Source organism: Manis pentadactyla, chromosome 2 (assembly GCF_030020395.1).
Source record: "Manis pentadactyla isolate mManPen7 chromosome 2, mManPen7.hap1, whole genome shotgun sequence".
Classification (NCBI taxonomy): domain Eukaryota; kingdom Metazoa; phylum Chordata; class Mammalia; order Pholidota; family Manidae; genus Manis; species Manis pentadactyla.
Genome location: NC_080020.1, coordinates 229,622,680 through 229,634,387, shown reverse-complemented (window position 1 = coordinate 229,634,387; position 11,708 = coordinate 229,622,680). Strand labels below are relative to the sequence as shown.

General features: G+C 48.0%; 1 long non-coding RNA gene across 1 annotated transcript; it reads right to left on the bottom strand.

Annotated features, from left to right (window-relative positions):
• Positions 1 to 6,532: 6,532 nt before the first annotated feature.
• Positions 6,533 to 11,331, bottom strand: LOC130682729 (uncharacterized). Its single transcript, XR_008996024.1, has 5 exons — positions 11,227 to 11,331; positions 10,911 to 11,019; positions 10,634 to 10,748; positions 10,190 to 10,466; positions 6,533 to 7,540 (listed from the first exon to the last, which is right to left on the bottom strand). It is a non-coding gene; the product is annotated as an uncharacterized LOC130682729 (long non-coding RNA).
• Between the last annotated feature and the right edge of the window lie 377 nt (positions 11,332 to 11,708).

Sequence of the window (11,708 nt, the reverse complement as noted above, 5' to 3'; positions counted from 1 at the left end):
GAGGGCAATCCAGCCTGGTTGCCCCCAGTGGCTCTTTAAAAAGAGGTGAGCTGGGCCTCAGATCTCTCCTGAGTCCAGAAGACTCAGACCAGGACAGCAGCCAGACAGGCACTGTGCAAAGACTTGGTGATCCAGGCCTCTTGAACTGTGACTCTGAGGCAGTGAGCGAGGCCATCACCTGACCACCCAGGCCTTCGTTGGTACACTGGGAAAACAGTCCCTCTCCCCAGCATGGAGTGGGGAGAATTCATTAGTGTCTGCAAAGATCTTTCCGGTCCTTGTCAAAAGATGCTCTGCCAGCTTTGATTAGCAGGATGTCAGCTGTTGCTTGCTCCCTGCGGCGTGGCGACTCTGCTCTGGAAGATAGCAAAGTGGTGGCTGCTTTGCTGAAGTCACAGTCTGCCACTGAGCATCAGCTGGGGTGGTTGCTGATCTGCGTCTCCCATTTACTGCCCGGATTCCAGTCCTCTGCAGGGAGATGGTATCTCATTCTGGGAGAGTGCGTCACTAGACCTGTACCTCTCTCCTGCCTAGTCCCACCCCACAACGAGGCACCTGCCTATAGGTACAACCTGACAAGCTCTAGAAAGGCCTCCCACAGCCAGAAAGAGCCCCCCATTACTTCTCACAGGGGCTGGAAATGCCTCCATTAAAAACCCACTCCTTTGGGTCTTGGAAGGAGGGATGGGCTGTCGCTGGGAATCCATGTGGGGCCCCTGGAGCTGGAGGCAGCATGGAGGCCAAGGGCTCAGACGGAAACTGACAGCCTGGATTTCAGTCCTAGCCTCTGTGACTGTGGGCTGCTTCCTGACTTCCCTGTGCCTCAGTTTCCCTGTCTGTGAGTGGGGCTGATAATGGTCCCTCCCTTATTGGGTTGTTACAAGGGTGAGAGGAATTAACATTTGTAAAGGGCTTAGAACAGTGTCTGGCAGAGCATCAGCACAATATGAGTGTTAAATAAAATGAAGTCACTGGTCATAAAAAAACCAACTCTGTTTTTCCTATGAATGCAGCAAGATGGCAGGTGTCAGGACACCTGGTTCTGGGTCCCCTCCCCTTGGTTTGGTGCTGGCTCTGCTCTTTCCAGCCTGGTGACCTGGGATAAACCCATTCTCTTCCACTCTCATTTTTCCATCTAAAATGGTGCCACTAATGCTTGTCTTGCGGAGCTGCTGTGAGGATCAGGCAAGATAATGGATGTGAAAGTCCAGCGCTGCAGAAATGTAAGAAGCATTATGATTACTAAAACGCCAGTCGGCCAGGCTGGCTAATCCCCAGTAGGGATTAGTTGCCGGCTCCCCAGGCCCAGGCAGGCACCCAAGTGGGTAGAACAGAAGAGCCAGCTGGTGAGGAGAAAGACTTCAGGAGAGCAGAAGGAGGGCTCCCTCCCCCTGGCACACCCACTGAAGATTCAGGCCATGCAGGGGCCTTTCCCCAGGAGCACCAGGGGAGTTGTGGGGCTGCCAGCCCTGCTCGGCCTGGTGCCGTGCTCTCCTGCTATCCAGGGATGCAACCAAGGAGGGAGACTCCCTTGCCTGAAGAGCCATTAGGAAACATAAGCATATGTGTCTGGGTCCACGCAGACACACCACTCAGGTGATCCAGGCAAAAGACCCAGTCTGGGCACGAGTGACCCACATGCATTAGACCAGAGTAGTTTTGTCAGAATTTCCTAGATAATCTCCTCCCCTTTGTTTGGCTTAAAGATCCCACCTCGCATCTGGGAGCTGCTTGCCAAGCACCACGGGTCCTTAGAGATGAAAGGCACAGTGTAGGTGATTTTCCATAAACATGTTGGAACACATATTAATTATTACAAGGGGTAAATGTGCCCTCGTGCTTCATCCAGGAGGACTGCGTAGCAGATGAGCTGTGGGAGAGGAGATGTCTGGGGAAGGACCACGATAGAGACTCCTTCTCAGGAACCTGCTGGGATCCAGGCTCTGTTCTGGGCATTTTTCACTAAAAATCTCATTTAATCTTCATCAAAGCCCTGGAGGCAGCATCCAGGATTGGAAAGAACTTGAGTTTAAAAGCCAAATATTAATGAATCTGACTCCCTGTCCTGCCATTTACTGTGTGAACTTTGCAAGCTAGTCACTTGTCAGATCCTCCGTTTTCTCACCCGTTAAATGGACATGATGTAGGTGCTCAAAGCATATCAGGAGAATTAAATGTAGTCGTGACTGTGAAGCACCTGCCAGGCACATCGAGGTATGTGACAAATGGTGGCTTAGTGTCAATATCACATGTAAGGATGCTTTAGAGCAAGGCCAACTGCAGGGGAAGCAGGGAGGATGGGGGTTCTCCTGGCCTGGCCCACGCTTACTCCGAGCCACCATCTTTCTTCTGAAAGACAAAGCTCTCAGCAGGCGGGCTTTACTAAGCTGGAGTACACCTCCACCCAGCCCAGCCTGTCTGACAGTCCACCAGCCTTGCCTGTCTGGCCTGGCCCAGGGGATGGTGCCTATAGGCCATGTGCCTATAATCATAGACTGGAACAAACCAGCCTTCTAGCTGTGATCTTCCTACAGGTGGGGGCTGATGCAATTACTCCTTGCTGACCAGAGCAGGCCTAATGGCCTGTTGGTTTGATCCCCTCCAGACAGAAGTTGAAACCTGTGCCTCTGTGCAAAACATCAGCTCCTGCCCTGTGACGTGGCTCAAGTCTCAAAGGCCTGGGCCCCAGCCTGCTGGCGGAGGTCACACTGCTCCCAACAGCTCCTGCAGGGCCCTCAGAGTGTGGTCAATTAGGGCCTCACCTGGCCAGCTGCAAGTGACTTCCTAGCCCTGGTCTCTCTGGGACTCTGCCACCTCCCTCCTAAATGGCATCTGGTTCCCTTGATGTTCACAAACAAGAATTTTGTTTTATTCAAACAGCAATCATTAATTGAAGGATGTACACTGTGCTCACATCATCTATATGCATTTATCTCTTCTATATTATTCCTTCAATATATCCATTAAGTTTTAATTGTCTTTACCTTCTTTCAGAGGGTGTCAACGGATCTGTAATCTTCTAGGGTTTATTTTTCTCATGTTTATGCCCTAATGTCAAGGAGTCAAGAACGCTGTGGGGGTTGGGGGGAGAAGCTGGTTAAGCGGTAGCCAGAACAGTATCTGGTCCTGCGTGCTGGTCGAGGAGGACATTCTTCATGGACTGGGCCTGGAAGGAAATGGAACAGGACTCAGTGAGATGCCGTTTTACCCACTGGATGGTCACTTTATGCGTCAACTTGGCTTGGCTAAGGGATGCCTGGAAAGCTTGTAAAACATTTTTGGAGGTGCATCTATGAGGGTATTTCTGGAAGAGATTGATGTTTGAATTAGTAGACTGAGTAAAAAAGTGCCCTCCCCAGTGTGGGTGGGCCTTGGCCAATCCACTGAGGGCCCAAATGGGACAGGAAGGTGCAGGAGGGGCACTTTGCTCTCTTTGCTTGAGTGGGACACCCATCTTCTCCTGCCCTCGGTTATCCGTCATCTTGGGACTTCAGACTTGGGCTGGGACTTACACCACTGGCTTTTCTGGTTCTTCAGCTTAAGGACAGCAGATGTTGGGACTCCTTAATCTCAGCCTCCTTAATCATGTGAGCCAATTCTTCTAATAAGTGTTCTCTTATATACACGTCTATGTATCTATCTACCTTTCCACCCATCTATCTATCTGTCTGGTTGGTTCTATTTCTCTGGAGAACCCTGACCAATACACACCTTTTCTGATGGCACAAATTAAGAAGTATACATTAAGACACTGTTAAGTGCTAGAGAAGATGTCATTGGAGGTCTTCTTTATCTATTGGTGGGAGCTTGAATGAGGCAACCACTTTGGAAAACGGTTTGAACAGACCCCAGACACTCATATACTCTAGGACCCAGCAATTCCATTATTAGGTAGGTACCAAAGAAAAACTTGTATGTACAAAAATATTCAAATGCTTATCAACAGATAAGCAGGTAACTAGACTGAGGCATATGCACACTGTGGAGTGTCATACAACAGTCAAAATCAGTGAGCCACAGTGACACCTAACAGTGTGGGTGATGTTCCTCAACTTAATGCAGTTGAAAAAAAAAACCCTAAAAGATTACATATCCGTTGACACCTTCTCAAAGAAGGTAAAGACAATTAAAATTTAATGGATATATTGAAGGAATAATACAGAAGAGATAAATGCATATAGATGGTGTAAGGGGATATAAAGAAGTAAAATAAGAAGAGAATGCACACAGGACTCAGGATGGTGGTTACCTTGGAGAAATGAAGGAAGGGGGATGGAATGGGTGGATCACCCCGCTGGGTTTAAGGCATTGTTAAGGCCCAATGTTCAGGTGGGCAGTGGCTTCACAGGTGTTTGTTTATTCCATTACTTTAACATGTATGTGACATATAACATAAGCAGGTAGGTAAGTTGTTAGGGCTGTGCATGCACCAAAAATAATAATATGAGCCAAAGATTATGATTTAACCAATTATGTGCACTTGAGGTCCATTAGAACTTCCAAGTGGTAGAGCCTTTGAGGAAGGGGGGAAAGGCATGAACAAAGGGACTGGTGCATATCAGGGTCACTAAAGGAACCAGACTTGCTGATGCAGAGGGTGACCTGGGAGTAATCTGAGTGCAAGGGGTCTGCATACTTTCTCTCAGGTACAGGGCAAGGGCGGGTGCTTGGAACCGCTGCAGCCTTGCCCAGAGCACCAAGCACCCAGACCTGGCCCTTGCTTTCCAGAACCAGAGCACTGGACGGTTTCATCCCCTGAGAGCAAAGGCGGGGTGTGAACAGGGGAGGTTGGTGGCCGTGCTCCAGCACTTGTCATACGGGGTGTGAAGAAGGGCATTTGCCTCCTCTCACAGCAGTTTGCCCGTCCCTAACAGGTACCTTGAACCGACTTCCATTTCACCACGGCAGTGTAGGTGTTCTTGGACTGCAGCAGATGCTCCCAGGTCTCAGACTCCACCCTGGTTCTGGAACACCGGCCTGGTGTGAAGGCAGGGCCATGGATTCGCAATCCCTGGGCATTGTTCCGTCAGGGCCCTTGTCCTCCTGGCTGCCAAGCGTCCAGCCTGACAGCTCTAGGGCCTGCTCTGTGTCTGCAGACATCGTGGCCCACTGGCTCTCCCAGCTCAGGTCATGCTCCAGGGCCCCAAGTTCCAACCGAACTCCCACAAGGGTCCAGCCCCAAGCCTCTGGCCCCTCGAGCCTCCGGCAAGTGCTGCTGCCAGACGGCCTTCCTCCGCCGACACCCCGCCCAGCCCCGCCTCGCGTGCTAGCTGCCGTCAGGGTGGGCCTGCCCAGCTCACGGCAAGCCCTCCAGTCCACCCCCGAGCACCCCGCCCAGGGCCTGGCCCTGCGGCCTTTCCCTCTACCTTCAGCCCGGCACCTGCCATCCCTCTGCTGGCCTCCTTCCTCTTCCTCAGCTGTTACACATGCGCAGTCACTTTAGTTATCTTCTCACTTCTCCTTCCCTCTTCATCCAAACCTCTTTAAGGAAAAGCCTGCACCCAGGTGTCCCCTTGGGTTTTCCCTCCCTCCTCACTCCATCACCTGTGATCTGAACGTACCCCACCCACCCCCAGTCACCAACACCCTTCAGGGGTCTGCAGGGTCCATTCGGTCACGCCGTTTCAGTGGCTCTCTGCCCAGCTGTCCCTTCCGTGTGCCCCCGCAGCACCCCAGCTTCTGCGGGCCCGTGTGGCTCCCCTCGTCGTCGGTGAGCTCCCGGTTCACTTGCCCCTTGATGCTGTGGGGTCTTTGGCCCACTGCTCCTCCCTACTCGCTCTCTCGGATGCTTCAACTGTTAGTTGATTCAAACACCAGCTATTTCCTGATGATTCAGATCCATTGAGGTCCATTTGTAGGTGAGACCCGCTTGTAGCTCCCAGCTTCCTTTCAGTCACCGTGTGGGCCGGCCATGGTCACCTTGAGCTCACTGTCAGAAATGGGAGTCATGGTCTCTCCCAAAACCTGTATTTGTTCCTCTATTTCCTCCCTCGATGTGTACCACAGTTGTCCCATCCAGGGGGGGTTCCGGCCTCCCCCTCCTCCCCCGTTACTGAATCAATCACCAGGTCCCACTGATTCTCCTTCCTAAGTGTTTCTTCTCGCCATTCCTGCCCTTACCCTAGCTGGACCTCAGCACGTCTAGCTGTCTGTTGGGTGGCCGCCTTTCCTGTTTATCGTCCTTAAATCCACTGTTTCCCCTGTCGCCAGAGTTTGTTCTCCAGCCCAGCTCCAGGTTCACCGCCCTGCGGCCCCATCCCACTCCTCAGCACACTCCAGGCCCACCCAGATGGGGCGGCCCTGCCCTCCTGTCCTCCTGCAGCCCCCTCCCCCTGCCCCCATCCTCCAAAGCAGAGCTGCAACTCACAACCTGCCCCCTCACCCCCACCCCAGCCCTACCCTCCTTTCCTTGGGGCGGGCTCCTCAGTGCTTGCCTACATTTGCTCCCCCCCACAACCAGACAACAGCTACTCACCCTCTGGGCCTCCACGTCCTCCTAGGCACACTTCCCGGCTCCCCGTGAGCAGGGTCCCCAGCCCTAGTCCCTGGATGAGTCTCTTCCCTGGGCTTTTCACATCACCTTATATTTGCTGTACGTCTATTTCCCTCCCTAGATCTGGTCAGGGCTGGGTGCTGTCTCTCCTTCTGTACTGAGGCCCTGGCACCAGACCTCGTGCAGCCAGTGTTTGCCTAGTAAAAGAATGAACTTGTGAGGCCCCTGCCAGCTTTATTTCTCTGTTGACTTTAAAAATTGCTACATGTTGAACTTTAAAGGAAACAGGAAAGAGACAAAGAAGGCAGAGGAATGAAGCCTAAACAGCATCCACACTCTGTAATCTCAGCACGGCCCTGGGAGGGGTTCCTTTATAAGTAGTGAGGGTACAACGTGCCCCCTCCCGTCAGAGGCAAGAGCAGTGGAGTTAAAACCAAGCTCAGCCCTCCCACGCCACTTCAGGACACAGGTTTTAATTCTCTTGGCTTCTATTTCCCATGTATAAAATGGAAGCAGCATTTCCGTCTTGGATTTATTTACTGAGCAGGCATTTGTCCTATGTATGTAGTTCTGTATCTCTTACCATGTATGGCGAGACATCTCCAATACATTAGGAAGCAAAACACAGAAAGTATAAAAAAGAAGAAAACAGACCTGCGTATCTATTCTAGCTGTGGAGCAAAGATAAATTTCTGGCTCTTTAAAAATGGAGCCTGTCATCAGACAAGATAGATGGGTCTGAATAAATAAGTCTTTGTCCAACAAAATTCTACAAAATATATATTAAAGGGAAAACAACAGAATGAGAAAAATATGGTACCCCAATATAATTTCAAAGATCTTATTAACAAAATGATTAAGATTGGTAGAACTGCGTAAGGTACAGCTCTACATGGTCCTCCCAGCAGTGAGCAAGCAAAGATGCGTCTAGGAGGTTCGCTCAGAAGCCGTGGTCACAGCCAGGGAGCCGCAGGGTGGCCCGGAGGGAGCTTCACTCAGCAGGGAGTCAGAGTCCACACATCTCATGCAATGAGCCCACGTCTGTCCCTTCATATGCAAAATGGATATAATTATACCTACTTTGCAGGATTCTTATGAGGATAAATTAGAGGGCCTGTCACTATAGTGAGCTTTCAAGAAATGGGATTATTATTATCAGAGGGTAAAAATGCACAGCATTACTGGCAATTAAAGATGTGGAAATTACAACAATTTGAAGGTAGCATGGCATATCTATTGAAACAGCAAAAAGATATCCAGATTCACAAAAAGGCTTGAATGAGAGTATTCAGTGCAGCTCTTTCCATAATTTACAAATCCTGGAAAAAGCCCAGATGTCCATCAGTGGATAAGCAAATTGTGCTATGTTCAAGCAATGGAGCACTTCTCAGCAATAAAAGGATGACTCACCGATGCGTGCACTAACCTGGATGGTTTGCAAAATCATCATGCTGAGTGAAAGAACCCTTACACAAAAAATTTCAAACTGCCTGATTCCATTTATATGAAATTCTGGAATTCTAGGGAAAAAAAGTCTGTGGTAGAAAAGTCAAAATAGTGAAGGCTTTTGGAGGATGGGGTCAGGAATTGATGGGAAAGGGACATGAGGGAATTTTCTGGACTGATAAGAATGTTCTATATTATGATAGGGGTTTGCATGTGCATTTGTCAGAACTCAGCAAAGGCACACTTAAGATCTGTGCATTCCATTCTATGTAAGATTGACCTCAAAAGAGAAAACTGTAAACAAATACTGAATTCAGGTTAGTGATGTGCATGCTGAAGTATTTGAGTGTAGTATACAAGAGCCTGCAATTTATTTTGAAATTCATGAAAAGTGAGACAAATTATTGGATGGCTGGATGGCAAAGATTAGTGAAGTATTTAGAGCATAATCTATGTGGTAAGTGTTCACTGTAAAGTTTTTCCAACTTTTCTCCATGTTTGAAAATTTTTGTAGTTAAATATTAGGATAAAAAAGAATTATCATTTGTAAGGCATAGGTGAATGCTGAACTCATTCTACATGGTGGCCCTGAGAATATTGTATTAATATTTCTGTAGAATGTCCAGGCCATATGTACAGATTTTGATCCACCAATTCTACTTTGGGTAATACATCCTGAAGAAATAACTGTAAAGTAGGAAAAAAAATGTTTAAAAAAAAGTTGTTTTAGAACTATGTACAATAGTGAAAAACTGAATACCACAAACACCCAACAGCAGGAGAGTGACAAAGTACACGATGGCACATTTATCTGGAACATCATACATTATGCAAATGACAGTTACCCATCAAATGCACTGTTTCCATGCCTGAACACTGTGTGTGAAAAATTAGTAACAAAACTAGTAGAATCCAAATTAATGCATTTGCACTTGCGTGCCAAGAAAGAAAAAAGGGATTGTGAGCATCTGGCAAATTTCTCCCACCCATCCTGAGAGATACCCTGTTTTCAATGGCAACCTGTGCCAATCCTGGACACTTGTGAAACAATGAACGCCATCAAAGCCTGGCCATATGGAAGACTTCCTGGTGTCAGTTGAATGAATGAATGCCTGGATATGACTATCCATCCTTCACAATTTGGACAGCCTTTGAAATGCATGAAATTTGAATACGGACTAGATGGTAAGTGATATTGTTAAATTTGTTAGGCATGATAATGGCATTAGAGTTATGTAATGGACAGTTACATATGCCAGTTAGAATCCATCCTGAATTACTGTCAAGTGAACTGATAGAATGTCTGAGATTTGCCTTAAAATAAAATTAATATTAAAAAGCATGTTAGGGAAGGGGAATAAATGTAACAAGATGGAAAAATGTTAATAACTGTTGAAGCTGGATGATGAGTATGTCAATATTCAATTATACTGTTTGTTCCAGTTTGCGTATGTTTGAAATTTCCTCCATGAAAGGTAGACGCAGATGAAGTAACAAAGCCATCTGTGCTGTGACACTGCCTCACCTCTGGCCCACATCCAGGTGTAATTCATCTCACCTTTCCGGTCCTGACAAAATGTGGGTGTGCGGTGACTAAGGCCTGGAATCAGAAAGGCCAGCCTACACAACCGCCCCACCCCCAGACTGTGCGTCCCGCCCACCAAGGAATAAAGGCCAGGTGACTGAAGATGATCACCAAACATTCTTCTCCAGTGTCAGGGCTGGCAAGGGGTCTTAAAAACCACGTAGTTCAACTCTATTCTAAAAGGAATCCAGAAATCAAAGGCTGAGTGACTTTCCCGTGTTCATACAGTGAAATAGCCGCGTCTGGGGCCTCTTGAGCCAAGCTTTCCCTCAGTCTCTAATCTATTTGTGAAAGTATTATGTCTCACACACCTTTCAAGTATTTTCTCTTCTCTACACCCCTCAGAGGAGGCCTAGAAAATGGACTTGGATGCACTGTTAGGTGGATGAATATTTGTAAAATATTTGATGGTGGCTCAGACATGCAATAAAACTTACTAAAATTCATCAAGATAAAATTCAGAGTACTTTGGAAATCCACGCGTACACAGAGATGTAGTAGAAGGATCATTTGTGGAGAGGATGTATTTGACTTGCAAGCAAAATTAGCTTCCTCATTCTCTGCCTTCTGCCCGCAGGTCAGAAGAGACTGACCAGGTAGTCAGCTGTGTTTTAAGTAGATCAGTGTTTTAAACAGAAACTCAGTGTTCTACCATAAACAGTTACCTTTTATTGACTGTCTTCTCTCTCCAGGCACTTGGTGTTCATTCTCTGATGCTCTCAGTAATCTTGTAAGTAGTTGTCATCCTCATCAACAAATAAAGAGAATGAGGCTCAGAGAGGGTGAGCGGCCTGCCAACAGCCATGCACCAAATAAAGGTTTAAATCAAGTATCCAGTTCACAGCTCATCCTCTTTCCACTCCTCCAAGCTGTATTTGAAGAATCCAAATGACTTTGGCCAAATCAGGGCCACTCCTGCAGGAGCCAGAGACGACTGCCAACCTGAAACACAATGGCGGCGGGTGCATGCTGGAACCGTGTGTCTTCTCGGCCCTCTGGGGAAGGCCTCTGGGGGAAGCCCTGCCCTCACCGACTCAGGGGCCATTCCAGGCTCCTGCCGGAACAGGGCCACAGCGTAAGGGTAAGGCAGTCCCCGCTGGCTGACTCACCGATGGCAAGGTTCCACAGAAGTCTCTCCAAGTGCAACTGTGCCGATCTGAGACCTGAGCTCCAACTGCCTCAAATTCTTCTCACCTGATCTCTCACCGGCTCAGCAAAGGGCAACTGGGAGAGGGAGCAAGAGGAGGCTCATGAGCTGCCACTCCTCCAGCCAAGTCACTCTTGGGAGCGCCTCTCCGGCAGCCCTCCTGGCCTGATCCTGATAGCACCCCCTCCCCACCCCCGCCCCAGCCGGACACAGAAAGACACACATGGCTGTGTACATACACGTACACACAATGTGCCACTCTTCCCACGTCTAAGAAACCTGAGCCCAAGCAGACTGACAGTTTACTCAGCGTCATCCAGGAGGAATCTCCAGAGACTATATTGGCTCCTAGAAAAACAAAATCACAAAAAATGAAGGATAAATGGAAACACATATCCACAAAAATCTATGCACAAATGTTCAGACAGTATTATCCACAATAGCCACAAAGTGGAGACAACCCAAGTGTCCATCAACTGATGAATGGATAAACAAACTGTGGTCTGTCCATAAAATGGAATATTGTTCAGCTGTAAAAAGGAATAAAGTACTGACCTAGGCTGAGACATGGATGAACTTTGAAAACATGCTCAGTGAAAGAAGCCAGACACAAAAGGCCACGTACTGTGATTCCATTTATATGAAGTGTCCAGAAGCGGCAACTCAGTAGAGACGGAAAGTAGACTCGCAGCTGCGTAGGAGGGGCCTGGCGTGTTACCACAAAAGGGTGTGTGGTTGTGTTTTTTTTGGATGATGAAAATGTTCTAAAATTCACTGTGCCGATGGTTGTACAATTATTTGAATATAAAAACCATTAATTATATGCTTTAAATGGGCTAATTGTACAGGATGTGACTTATATCATAATAAAGCTGTTACCCAAACTAATAAACAAAGTTCCCTAGACTTCAGAGGAAGCTACACGGCTACTGGCAGCCACTCTCTCACATTTCACTTCAAGAAGCCTCGGGAAACGTGGGAGGCTAAAATACATGAAACTGGCTCTCTTCAGAACCTTTTGCAGAATGACCCAATTA